The 13,115-nt window shown below is 41.7% G+C and overlaps 1 protein-coding gene across 1 annotated transcript in view; it reads left to right on the top strand.

The window, feature by feature from the left end:
- Positions 1–13,115, top strand: part of add3a (adducin 3 (gamma) a) — a 105,553-nt gene that overhangs the window by 18,376 nt on the left and 74,062 nt on the right. The window contains exon 2 of the mRNA XM_087177796.1: positions 1,677–1,714. The gene's annotated coding sequence lies outside the window, so the exon portion shown is untranslated. The remainder of the gene's footprint in view (positions 1–1,676; positions 1,715–13,115) is intronic.

Genomic DNA, 13,115 nt, shown 5'->3' with positions numbered 1-13,115 from the left:
TTCACATAAACAATTACGTGCAACACTATGAATGTCTTCCAGGAAAGACTGTATCCCCACATTTGAGCAATATCATGTCTCCCCGCTGATGTCCAGCTTTTCGTCCCACCTTCCAGTGTGGCTGTCAACACTTTTGATTTCTGACGTGATTGCACAACATCTCGTACAAACTAGTTCTGACTGAGCGTAATCCTAATCTTCATGGTTGCGCAGGTTGTTCTCTGAACACATTGTTCCATAATTCTTTCAGACATACATTTGGAATATTTTGACGTGTTATTTTGAGCCAGTCCCAAAACTCCCAGTAGCCAATTATCATTATAATGGAATGCAGGCGTAGCACCCTCAGCAATAACACATTTCATATGCTATCAATAGCCCTCGTGTTCGCCCGTGGTGAGCCGTGGTTCCTGGTGTTGACACAGTTGGTGTTTGTGCAGATGACATAGATGGCTATCAAGGGCAGACCGCCTGCCACTCGGTGTAGCTCCCAGTACAGTACAGGACACAGCTCACCCTCCGGAGTGGAAACTGCTGACCGCTGTGACCAAGAACACACATGTAGAAGCTTACATACACACACACACACACAAACACACACACAGGTAGTAATTGAACCACATCCAGAGATGGAAGGGATTCCTGTAGTATGTGGACCTTTAGGGACATAAATAAATACAACACTTCAACAATGTGTCGATTTGTCTGTCCAGCGTCTGTCCTCCTGGAAAAGGTTCATAAGAGACGTAGAAGGGCATTTCCTTTGTAAGGAAGTTGGTGAGTTATGAGGTCTGCTGTCTCTCAAAATAGGGCAGCTGGTTTGTAATTTGGTCTCTGCACATTAAACGACACTTCAGGCATGTGATGTAAAAGTAATATAATTCCATGTCAGTCACTTGATAGAAAAGAAGAGACTGTCCTCCTGTAAAAAAAAAAAAAAAAAAAAAAAAAAAAAAACGACCCCATCGGTTGTTTGTGTAAGCAGCGTATTAGGACCCATTGTAATATATCACGTAGTGATTATGACGGGAACAAAGCAGGAAGTCAGGTGACATAGTATACAGAGTATACTCCGCATTATGTTTATTATTGTTATCATGACAATGAAGGAACTGTATGACTGCCACTGGTACACTTTTAGCAGTTGTATTGTTATTACCATGACGATGAAGCTCTGGTACGCTCCTACGGGTCGTATCCGAGGGTTGGGACAAAGGACCTACAGTGTCTGGTTGTTTAAGTTGGAGGACTTGTTGGAAAAGAAAGATTACAGGTGTTGAGTAACATTGAGTATCTTCTATTTGATTAGATTTTTTCAGTATGCCAGATATGTTGAATTACAGAGCGTACAGAGTTTTCAAGGATAATGAAAAGGCTTCATTCTTCAGGATATAGTAGACTTTTTTGTGGGAGCTGTCTTCTTTCATTTCAGGTTTTACTTGACTCATTCCTGCCTAATTTGTGTTTTCGTACCCTGGTATTACAGACTTCAAAAAACACACAATGAGTAAATAATATTTAAAGCAAATATATGTCTGCTTTTAATTGTTTTATTTAACAGATTTCTTCACCTCAGACACATAATATGGCTCAGAGTTTTACTGGTGAGCTGTGGCAGGCCTCAGAAGACTTGGATGCAGAAAGTAATAATGTGTCTGTGTCTGTTTTTGTCCTAGTTGGCGAGACGTCATTAACTCAAGCAGTCCCCTGTGAGGTAAGACTTTCTACATCAACACACACCGTTTCAGCTCCTGCTCCAGCTTTTAAAACACCTGTTGATCCCATCAATACCACAACACTGTTTGGAGTATTATTTTATGCCGTAACACTCATAGTTGATGGGAAATAAAGTGGAAAAAGAAAATCTGAAATGTAGTGTTGACTGAAGTGGAAAGTTTTTTTTTTTTTCTGTCAACCAAACGCCTCCACCCTTGTCTTTGGTTTTTATTTCAAGGACTCAGTAGGTACATGGAGTGTAATAGTGAGCACTTTTTGGAGAGCCTTGAATAAATGACACGGCTTTGGTCAGTGGTAAGCCTGCAAACTGCTTCTGGCCAGACTTTTTACTGTGCTGGAAGTTATCCTGTAAAGGAAAGAGTGACAGGACTTTCTCCCTCCCTCTCTTTCTCTCTCTCTCTCTCTCATTTATATATATCTATCTATATATAAAACCAGATTCTCGTCACAAGACAGCTGTATATGAACATTATTAGTCTGTGCATTTGCTAATTTATAATGCTGCAAATTGAAGGCAAAGCAAGTCAAGCACCACAACACATCAAGACGTCCTGATGACCACTGTGTCTACTGCAAAGGTGCCTTTCTCCAAATACCTTCAGCTTTTCGTTTATCAGTCTTTCATACCTACATCTTTCAAGTCTTTGCACTTACACCTTTGCCTATTCAGCCTAGCTTTAAATCAGTCATCCCGGCTGTATAGTGGGAGAACACCTGTTTATTTCACTGTCTGCCTTTCAGGATTTTAGAACTGAAGAGCATTTGGTGCACAGGCCACAGCTGCCATGCTTCATTTCCACTTTCTGATAAATGGTGCTCTCCTCTTTTATACAAATTCACTTGAAGCCTACACAAACGCAACTGAGATAATCCCATTTGTTGCAGCAGCTCCTGCTCTATGTAATGTAACTTCAGCAGGCATAATGCACAGGGGCGTAACAGAAGTACTGTGTGGTACAGATATTTCATGCCGAAGGCCAAGGGCACATTTGAATCGTTGGGTTGTTGTGGAATGAATTAAACCATTTAACCAAACAGTGAATTAAACCAATGTTTATACAGAAGTGCATGCTGAAGTATAGTTCTTATTCGACTCTCTAATTCAAAACAATGTATTTAAAGATACTTCTTCCTCCTCTTCCTTTATGATAATCATAACCAAAAGAAATGTTGGGTTGTTTGGATGTTTTTGACCTTCGTTCCCATGTTATCTTGAAGGGAATGAGCTTCTCAAGAAAGCAGGGTTCAACACTGTTCTGCAAAAACACTTCTGGCCATTATTCACAATAACTGTAACCTGGGAACAGAAGGGGAGACTGAACATATTTAGTTTTTGTTTTGGATCTGTGATTTGGGCCATTAAATATATGTAAAAATGCGTTTTGAGGACAACAAGAGAGCATTTTGAGGATGGCCATCCTCTCTCTATCCATCCTTTTTTTTACCACCTGCCCCGTCTCTGTCTTATTTTACCCTCCCACTCTATCTATCTCTTTCAAACACTTTTTGAGCATCTCTCTCATCCTCTCAGTCCCAGTTTGGTAGATCTCCCAGATCTAGAGCTTCTGAGGTTAATGGACAAAAAAAACTTTGCAGCTGTGCTTGCTGACGTGTCTCATAATGTGTCAAATACCTCTCAGAGTGCTGCTGCAGTCTGACCTAGGCGACAGGCGTTCTCATATCAGGGTACTTTATCCCTGTATGGGACCATTTGAACCCTCACCAGGTGTAGCTGCTTTATCTTGGGCTGGTTGATAATACTGTGTTTTTTATTTAGATCAGTATGTTGAACAGTGAGACGCATGCATGTATACATTTTTCAGAGAATAGAGAATGAAGTAGCTAATACGGGGCGGTAAGGATATCGTAAAATGTAAACTTTGACTTATCAGCTGCCTCTTTCTATTGGACATAGAGTACCAAGTTCAGATTTTCTCATTTAATCTAATCTCATTTAAAAAAAAAAAAAACAAAGAAACAAACAAAGAACTTCACAAGTAGACCACAAGTTGACTCAGTGCAATCGTCGACTCTGCCCCCAGGATTCCCACTGGCGCTGACAGCTTTGTGATTTGGACACGTTTGCCATTTAGAGTGCAAACGACAACTAAGCCATCTGGCTAAGCTCCTAATGCTCCATTTATAAATTACACCACAATAGAAAGTGGATTAACAGCTGTTGATGTAATCCCTTAATGAGTTTCATAGTGCTTCCTGTGATTTTGTTTATCCTGCACTGATAGCAGGAGTAATACACAATATTGAACTGAATTAGCGTGTAGACATTTTATAATAATCTTGAAATGTAGTGGTAGCCATATTCTTCCTCCTGTTCTTTACAGCTGCTCTTTTGTTTCTTTGGTTTTTTTTTTTCACCTTACAAAGTTAGCCAACATGTTCGCAAATATTTGCAACCAACTCCTCGCTCTGTTCAGCAGGTAGGAAGGTAACTCGTTAAATTTGATGGAGGGAGAAATCTGGGAATGACTTTTGTCAGCCGAATGGGATTTGGCTGTTTGCCATGAAGATTCGACTTTTTGTCCCTTTTTTCACACAGACATTAAGTTGGTGTCTTGGTCATTGCTCAGTTATGAAATCCTACCACGACAAGGAGCGTCTCTTCTGCAGAGCTGCTGACAACGTTGTCAGCTGGTGTTAACTCGACACAACACTGGTAGTCTCCGCTCTAGCTGTGCACATTCCCGCGACCGGCAGGCAGATCTCGACAAACACCTGACATCAGAGCTGAGAGTAGTGGAGCGGCCAACAGAAACAAGTCGCACTCCCTAATGATGTAATAGAAACAGTTTGCACGAAATCATATTGAAAGGGTAACGACAAGTGGTGTAACTTCATCACTCACTAACGTCATCAGTCAGTCAGTCAGTCAGTCGGTCAGTCGGTCAGTCGGTCAATCATGCATCTTTATAGGACCGGCCGTGCTGTTGTGGACCGGCCAAAGATATTGATTATAGCAGCTTTGAGTAATGTGTCTTTCTTTCTCTTTTATCTCTCCAGTCAGCTAACTGTTCCTGTAAGCCAGTCTAATGCGACTAACATCAGGGCGCGATGTTGAAAGTGAAAGAGCAAAACACTTGGCTTCCCATACGATATAGTCAAGGTGTCCATGTAACCAGATAACAAAGTCAGTACCAGGGGTAGGAAAGAAGAGAGGAGCGAGCGTTCCTGAGGGTTTCGAGGGCGTCTGCACAACAAGGAAAGCTGAAAAGACAAGTTGAGAACCAGCCAAAAATACAAAGGAGCGGAACAGAGATATAAAACACTCATGACTGCTAAACCATTTACTGGAGTAGGAAAGCAAAGGTCAAAACTTTCCATTGGTCATTTTCTTTTTCTGGAAGTCCTTGCTTTGTCTTTTTCTCTTCTTTTTTTTCACCCTTGTACTTCAAGTATATACCCCTCTCAGTTTCTCTTTTTGCGACTGTTTGTCATCTCTTCTCCTCCTGTTTCCCTCTCCCCATCTTTTTCCTTCTTAATTTCCTTCGGTAAGACAAGCTGTCCTTTACTCAGCAGGGCAGCGAAGAGACGTCAGCGTCTCCCTCTGCCCTCATTTAAAGTCCCCTCGTCCTCTGACTTTGTGAAATGCCTCAGCGTGCAGCCCGGTCCTGACTTTCTCGCCCTGATAATGTCATGTACCACGTTCTAATGTCATTATTTTTGTTTTTACAGAAGGAATATGAACTTTGTGGAGTATAAAGGCAGTGACATAAATTTAGATTTGGGGAATTTGGCTTGTGATTTCGTGAAGCAAAATTAAAATGAATGCCATTTGTTATTGCCTACCTCAGTCTGGCAGGATTAGTAACTTAATAATAGCAGCATAAGAAAAATAGATTTTCTTCGGTGTATCTTGTTCAGCTTTTTATTTTCTTGAACATGACAACAAAGGCTTGATGATGAATAATTTTAAAATGTTGACAAAATAAATTGGAGCATCAAACTGGCCACCAGTCTCCCAGTGAGTAGGCAGCTTTTCCGACCTCCAGGCTGCCATCACCACAGATAGCTTTCCCGTGTTGGATACGTGGTGCAGTTAATCAGCTCTGGGACCTGAGACACTGGTTTGACTTGGCACTGACTCTGACTGGCTGGCGTCTCCTCTCCAGTCATCTGGATGGCATCACAGCTGCTCTTATCTCACTGGGTCCAAACCACACAAGCCGGCTGCCCACATAACTGCCTCTGTGTAAACACACGTACACTAACTGTGTCTCTTTAAAAGTTACGTTCATATACTACTACACTGTTTTTCCAATTACGTTGTGGGTGCAGTGTAATCGCTGGCTGGGTTACGTTCGGAGGCAGTTGGGGGGTTTTTTTGTGCGTCAAAGTTGAAAAATTTAGGAGCACATTAAGAACTTCACAGGCGTATTGAAAATATATCAAATAAGATGTTTTTCCTAAATAAAGGGATGTGAGGAGAAATTACCAAGCAACCTTATTTAATTAATTTGAATACAAAAAGTACACAGTTTATTTGTTTCTGTATTTATTGGATAATTATGTAATTATGACTGTCATCACCATGTTCATACTGAACAAATACTAAAGGTTATGGTTCAAAAATATAAAGCGTACAAGCTTCAATTGCTGATATGATATGGAAGAAACAAAGTACAAAGTGCACAACCGCCTCAGAGACTGAGGTTCACATCCACAGTCCTATCTTACCCCTTTCCCACCAAGGCAGTTCTGGTGCTGGTTCGGAGCCAGTGCCAGAGGTGGAACCAGTTTTTCTTGTTTATTTGCTTGGCCCGATTGTTGCTGGGAAAATGGAGACGTATGAACTGACGTCATGACGTGACTCTATTATGGCTCTGTAGCCCGTGGAAAAAGCAAACTGGTTCTTAGAAGGTTCGCAAGTTGAACCAATTGCGAACCAGCTCTGTGGTTAGATTTAAGCAACAAAAGCACTTTGTTAAGGTCCGTGAAAGATCTTGGTGTTGGATAAATGTGAGTAAACACATTGGTTCTGATGTCACTGAACTCTTTCTGTATTAAACCAGATCACGATCTTTCCCTAACATTTATATTAAAGTGCTGTGAGTGCGTAAACATAAACATAAAAGAAGTTTCATTCGGTGACATTAGATACATCGGTGGAAAACAGATACATTGTCTGATTTTACTCTTCAGTATTGGTGTAATTGCAACTTGCCATTACATTTCCTACAAAATACATTTGCAGTTGCAAAGTGGTTGAATACAAACGTAATTTCTAGGAGACAGGGCTGTTTACACGGTGGGGTTTATGAAATCAATCAGGAAGCATTGATGGGGGGAGCTTACCCTGAGTTTTGCAGTGTGGTCTGTGTGAAGATACTTGGTCACACACTCTATAACAAGAGAAGCAAAATTACAAATTCCACATCTGCACAAAACTGATACCTCAGTGTATCAACAGCCTGTTTATTTCCAGACAGAGTAGCCTGAACAAACCTGATCCTCAATGAGCCGCTCTCAGGTCTCAGGTCAGTTTACTGGCTTTTCATCTGCATGCGCCACCTCGCCATTTCAACCTTTTCTTCCTTTTTCATTTGCAATACAGTGCAGCTTGGTTCTTCTTCATCAGTTTGTTTTTTTGGCCCAGTAACAGTCATTCCTTTTTCATACAGATACTAATTGAGTTGAGACAAGTCTTTGTTGACTCTCGCTGACTTAATCAGAAAAAGACAAGTCAACACACATGAGCTGGCTCCACTTTACAGACTACTGCGGTTAATCTGCAGGACAAAGGAGGTTTGGAATTGTATGAATTTTTACTGCAAAGATGGGCAGCGGTCGGTGGGTACAGGCAGTGATACCAAAACATAAAAAGGCATCCAGCCCGTGGGAGAGATTTTATAGAGGGTGGAAACAGGCCGGCAGTTCTGCAGAGAGTGTTTGGTTAAATCATAAAAGGCCGGGCACATCTGACATGGATAATGGTGTAATGATGTTCAGCCCAGCCCTCTAGCCTAACGGGGGTTGAGTTTATTACAAGTTTATTCTTGTTAATCTTGTCTGTTGTGTTAGATTTATTGATTTTAAGTGTTCGCATCTGAAAAGAATAAAACTAACTAGCCGTTTTAATTTAGATACTATTAATAGATAATTTAGTTTGCTTCAAGAAAGACAACAGTGTTTTGAGACAGAGATGGAAATGCTCTCTCTGTAGGCCTGGACACGCACACACACACACACACACACACACACACACACACACACACACACTGATTTGTGGTGACCATTTGTATCGATATGAATCAAAGGAGATCTGACACATTAGTTATTTGTAGTTATAAGCTGTTTTAGTTTCTAATCAGAGGGAGTTTCCCTGATGATATATAACAGCTGTCTCATCAGTGACTCATCAGTCCTTAGAACAGAGGTTTGGTTTATGTGCGTTTGTGTCCAAGCCCCGATTGCGCTTGTAGTGAGTTTTGGTGTTTCACTTCCATATTTGGTGTGATTTGTTGCCCTCTTGTTTATAGATGTGTCAAGATGGAAGGAAGAGTTCTGGTCTTGTTGCAGTGGTCGTATATCTTTACAGCTTTATGGCCGTCTGTCTGGGTGCCATGGTTTTGTGGTTGAGTTTGTGTTGGACTCTGGTTGTGTTGGACATGATGTGTCTGGTAATCATTTGGCGCATCCCAGCTAAATGCTGACTGGGTGATGTGGCCACAGCTTGACCACATATGTAACATGCACATATACTCATATATATGAAGACATATGAAAAGACTGCACACATGCAGATGTTCTTTTTGATTTCTTTGCTCATAAACATACACACGCTCATACACATTTATGGCACATATGGCATAAGGATATAGACACATACAGTCAAAGACACACCAACTCACACACTTTCACTTACGGCTCTGGTGGCCTGTAGGGCTTTTGTAGTGCTGAGAGGCCACAAACGACAGCTTTGTGTTCTGGGAGGCTGGGAAAGTTGGACTGCAACACACACACACACACACACACACAGTCTCACACACACTGACACACACACTGACACACACACAGACACTCTGGCGGTGTCAAAGCCAGTGCACAGTTCTGCCAGGCTCAATAGGCTGATTCATTAGAGCCTCCTCATGACACCACAAGAGAAAATGGACTTGCAGTGAAGGGAGGATGAGGAGACAGGAGTGTTACAGCTCAGCGCTCTGCGGCTGAAGTCTGACATGACCTGACAGTGGTCAGGTCAGCCTTAAAGGAAAAATCCACCCGAAAATATATATATTTTTTCATTTTTTTCTTGTATTAAGCCTTGCATTTTCATGTTTATTTAGTTGTTGCATGGTGCATCTGTTTTTGAAAGCCTTTTTGAGCAGAAAGATTAGCATTAGCAACGTTTGATCAGCAGATAACATATAAATACATTTGTATTGTGAGTACGATGTGTTCCCTCTTTACTTTGCCTTTCTTAACGTGGTGTTTAGTAACACTTTCACTTGTAGTACTGCCTTAGGAAATCTTAAGAAAAACATGCAAATCATGCAGTTTCCAGTGCTGTATTCACTTCTCTTACTTCAGGTTTGTTTTGAAGTTGTGTGTTTTACAGATATTTGCTAGAAAAGTAAACTTGTTCCAATGACACAGGCTGTTGCTGATTGTCTCAAGAGTTGCTAGTGCCCTGCATCAGGAAAAGAAAAGCTCTTTCACTTCAGTTGCATTTACGTTTGATCTCCTCTTCTAATCATTTTAGATGTTTATTTTATTCTTTGTCCTAAATGAGAAGCTTCACACGCCTGGAGCTCCAAGCAGGTAATCGCAAACCCTGCAAATTATCATTATCATTGCGGTCCAGTTCTGCCCAGAGGCTTCAGTTATATTGTTGAGAATTTCATTAGTATTCTCATCATGCTGTAGCTGTTATAAAAGTGCACCATACAAACGTCATTATTCTTTAATTTACTCGCCGGGTCGTCCAAAATCCGATAAATTTAGAGGGTACTGACAGCCTCCATTACACGTTATTATTCACAATGGAGCCACACAGTGATTCAAAAATACTTACACTCTTCAGTCATTCTGTCCTATTGCATAAAAACACTCCGAAAATGTCCAAACCCTTTTGTTTCCAATAGCACATCCCAAATTAATTTTATTTTCTCTGCTGGAGAGAGTGAGGCTGTTTTTATCTAATATCATCATTACTGAATCTGGCAGCCGGTAGTGGAAATGTGCTGTGGAGAGGAGTGGGTGTTGTAAGTAACGATGCTTGGCAGCGAGTCGTGTTTGTCTGGATCTCTCTCTCGCTGTCTCCACTGGAGTCAGGCAGGCTTAGAGCCCGGGCCTCCTGTCGATGAAGGGCTTACACAGCCCAAACCACCCCCACCACCCCCACCTCCACCCCCCTCAGATATGTATGAGATTTACTTCACGTTTTAACTGCTCCCTCTGGACTGCACTGGGAGATTTGGTAGAATTTTCATATTTTTATGAACAGTTTGTAGGTGGGTGACTTTTATGTTCTCGCTAAAGCTGACATCGTATTAATGAAGCTGCCAAACCGTGCGTTGTTTTTCCGCGTTACGCCGATCTAAAGTCACTTTTAAACAACATCTCCTTGTCACCGTTTTTAAAAAGTTTGGATTATTAAATTGAAGTTAGCGCTGCGAACGGTGTCACAGTGTGCGTTTTGACCATAATGAGCATCTCATGACCTTGTGCCAGACATGGACTCATTATCTGAAACACTATGTTTACCTCTGTCACACGGTGTTACAGTCAACATGGGGAATTAAAGAACCCTCACCCACCCATCTCCCTACATAGGCTATGAGTGTCCACACCCCACACTGGGGTGGGGGGGGGGGTCGCCTCAGGACACGTGTTGACCGAATTCTCTGAATAATCAAGAAAAAATGAATCTGCATGATTTACGACGCTGAGCGCTTGGGGCCATTTTGTCAGGTTTATTTATTACAAAATGTGACACTTACTCATGCATTATTCATGAAATGTCATTTCTTGTCAACATGTAGAGCTATGAAATAAGAAACCTTACACTCTCTTGATACATACAGTTCCACTATTTTTCTTTTTTCTTTTTTTTTTTTTCAAAACAATTATAGCTGTCATGCTCTTTGGGACACACACTGCACTCACTCTCCGCTGAAGCTGCCACCACTCATTTTTACATTATCGGTTCAGTTTGACAAAAGATTGCTCATATTTATACAGTATAAAAGCACTGTCAGTCACTGTGACGTACGTCTTCCTGCATCAGCTTCACTCCACGCCACATAGTTTATTCTCAGTGCTGGGCGCAGGCCAATAGGCCATTGCAGGTTACTGCAGGTGAATCCTTGCACTTCCTCTGGGTTTTTCCAGGGGATTTGAGCTTGCGTCAGCAGCTACGTTGCTTTGCTATCCTCTCGTGTTTGCAGGGTGTGAAATGGGTTTATTCTCTCTGCATGCACAGAGTTGGATTCTGAGCGGGGAAATTATGTTTTATTTTTTTTTTTTGTACCCACTTGATCTGTTTTTTAAGCAGATCACGTTCTTTTTCAAAAGAAATACGTGTGAGCAATTAAAAAATAACTGTTGTGTTGTTTAATTCTCGTTGATGCTGCAGTTGTGTTGATATGGCCTCTTTTTTTTTGTACTGCTCCTGGATGTGTACTGAGTTGTTTCTGATTAGAGTAAGCTGCATATTTGTCACATGTAACAGTGGAAAGAACTGCTGGTCATATCCAAGAATCATTTATTGCGGCTCGTGACGGGACAAATGGCAGATTAAAATGGATACAGTGTCAGCATGAAGATGGTTGAATGCAAAACAGCGGTCCAAAATGTCAGCAACAAAAACACTCCGCAGAGTACATACTTAAAAAAAACCCCGCTGGTTTTGCATCTCTCTGAATTTGGTGTTGACAGGGGAAAATGATGAATGTCTGTTTAGACTCTGTCGGCTGTTCTGAAGCAATAATGTTAAGAAGTCGCCTCCAACTCATTTTAAATGCCAGTTAAGTCTATCACACAATACAGCTGTTGCTGTTGTTGATCTTTATGTTTTCATGTCACAATGGATGTTTAACCCTCCTCGCCAGATGTTAGCTGTGCTGCTTTGTTTTTTGCCAAACGACAGAGAAGAAACGTCTGCTGTTGTTTTGTCATTTTTCGTGCGGATGGGACGGAGGACTAAGTCTTAAAATGTAAAAGTCAGATCTGTGGCTGCTGTGATGTTGAGCTGCAGGTTGTGCTGGTGAGATACACCATCGGATCATACACGTACATGTACACACACAAATACATACGCAAACACATTTTGCTGTCCAGTTGCTGAGTCTGCAGTTTTGAGATGATGTCAGGAGCTGTTAATGGAGGGATACTGACAAACAAGCACTGTATGTTTTGTTGTTGTTTTTTTTTTTTTGATTGTGGGGGGGGGTTTGCCTTTTATTGTGATAGTCACAGTAAGACAGACAGGAAAGTCAGGGAGAGAGAGGGGATGACATGCACAAAGGGCCGGGGGTTAGGACTAAGCCTATGTGGTACGCAGATTTATAACGCATTGATATTACTACAGCACAACCAGTGTGGATTTACATCTTTACACAGACTTTAAACAGACTCTGCCCTACTTTAACCATATAATTACCAACCAGCATGAGCGCTTATTAACGTACACCATGCATAGACCATCTGCCATTTGCAAAGTGCACTGCTCCATCTTCCTCCTTCGTCCCCTTAAAGGAGGTATTGTAGAAAGTTACAACTAGCAATCTCACTCATAAATAATCTAGTCCTGTATCCCTTTTTAACCCGTGGAGAGTGCCGGGCCTCGCACAGTTCACTCAAATATGTGCTAATGTTAGACAAGGCATCCAGCTCCGGCTATGCTGCGGGAGGCCAGAGGGCGAGGTTTATTCTGGGACAGGTATGCACAGTGCGAGGGAGCAGGAGGGATGTGCTCCCGGTTTCTAGTGTGGAATATGCTGCTTAATAAATGCATGTGTGAGGTGTTTGCATCTGAAGTGTCCATGAAGGACTGTGCAAGGTTGAAATTGTTCTGCATGAGCCTTTAGCTGTCAGCTACAAATGATTCCCGCCAACACAGAAGATGCCGTTTCTTCCAGCGCAACTTGAACACGCCACAACTAAATAGTTTCCAGTGTGGGAGATTCGTTGCTTTCAGCCCTGACGAGGGATTGATCCTCTTGTCGAAGACGTACTTTGATAAACCTAAAACCACCGTCACTGCAAAGGCAAGCGGAGTAAGAAGGGAATCCCTTCCACTTAGAGATTGACAGCTGGGTATACAGTAGCTTGGCTGCACTACGTCTCCCCACAACCCCCCTCTCTGAGCTTAAATAATTGATTCTGAATTGATTTAGGCTCATCTGGCTCACTTGCTTCTG

This window comes from Seriola lalandi, unplaced genomic scaffold (assembly GCF_002814215.2).
Source record: "Seriola lalandi dorsalis isolate HSWRI2012SDOR001 ecotype SW California unplaced genomic scaffold, Sedor1 jcf7180002054654, whole genome shotgun sequence".
Lineage (NCBI taxonomy): Eukaryota > Metazoa > Chordata > Actinopteri > Carangiformes > Carangidae > Seriola > Seriola lalandi.
This window is presented reverse-complemented; position numbering and strand designations above follow the sequence as displayed.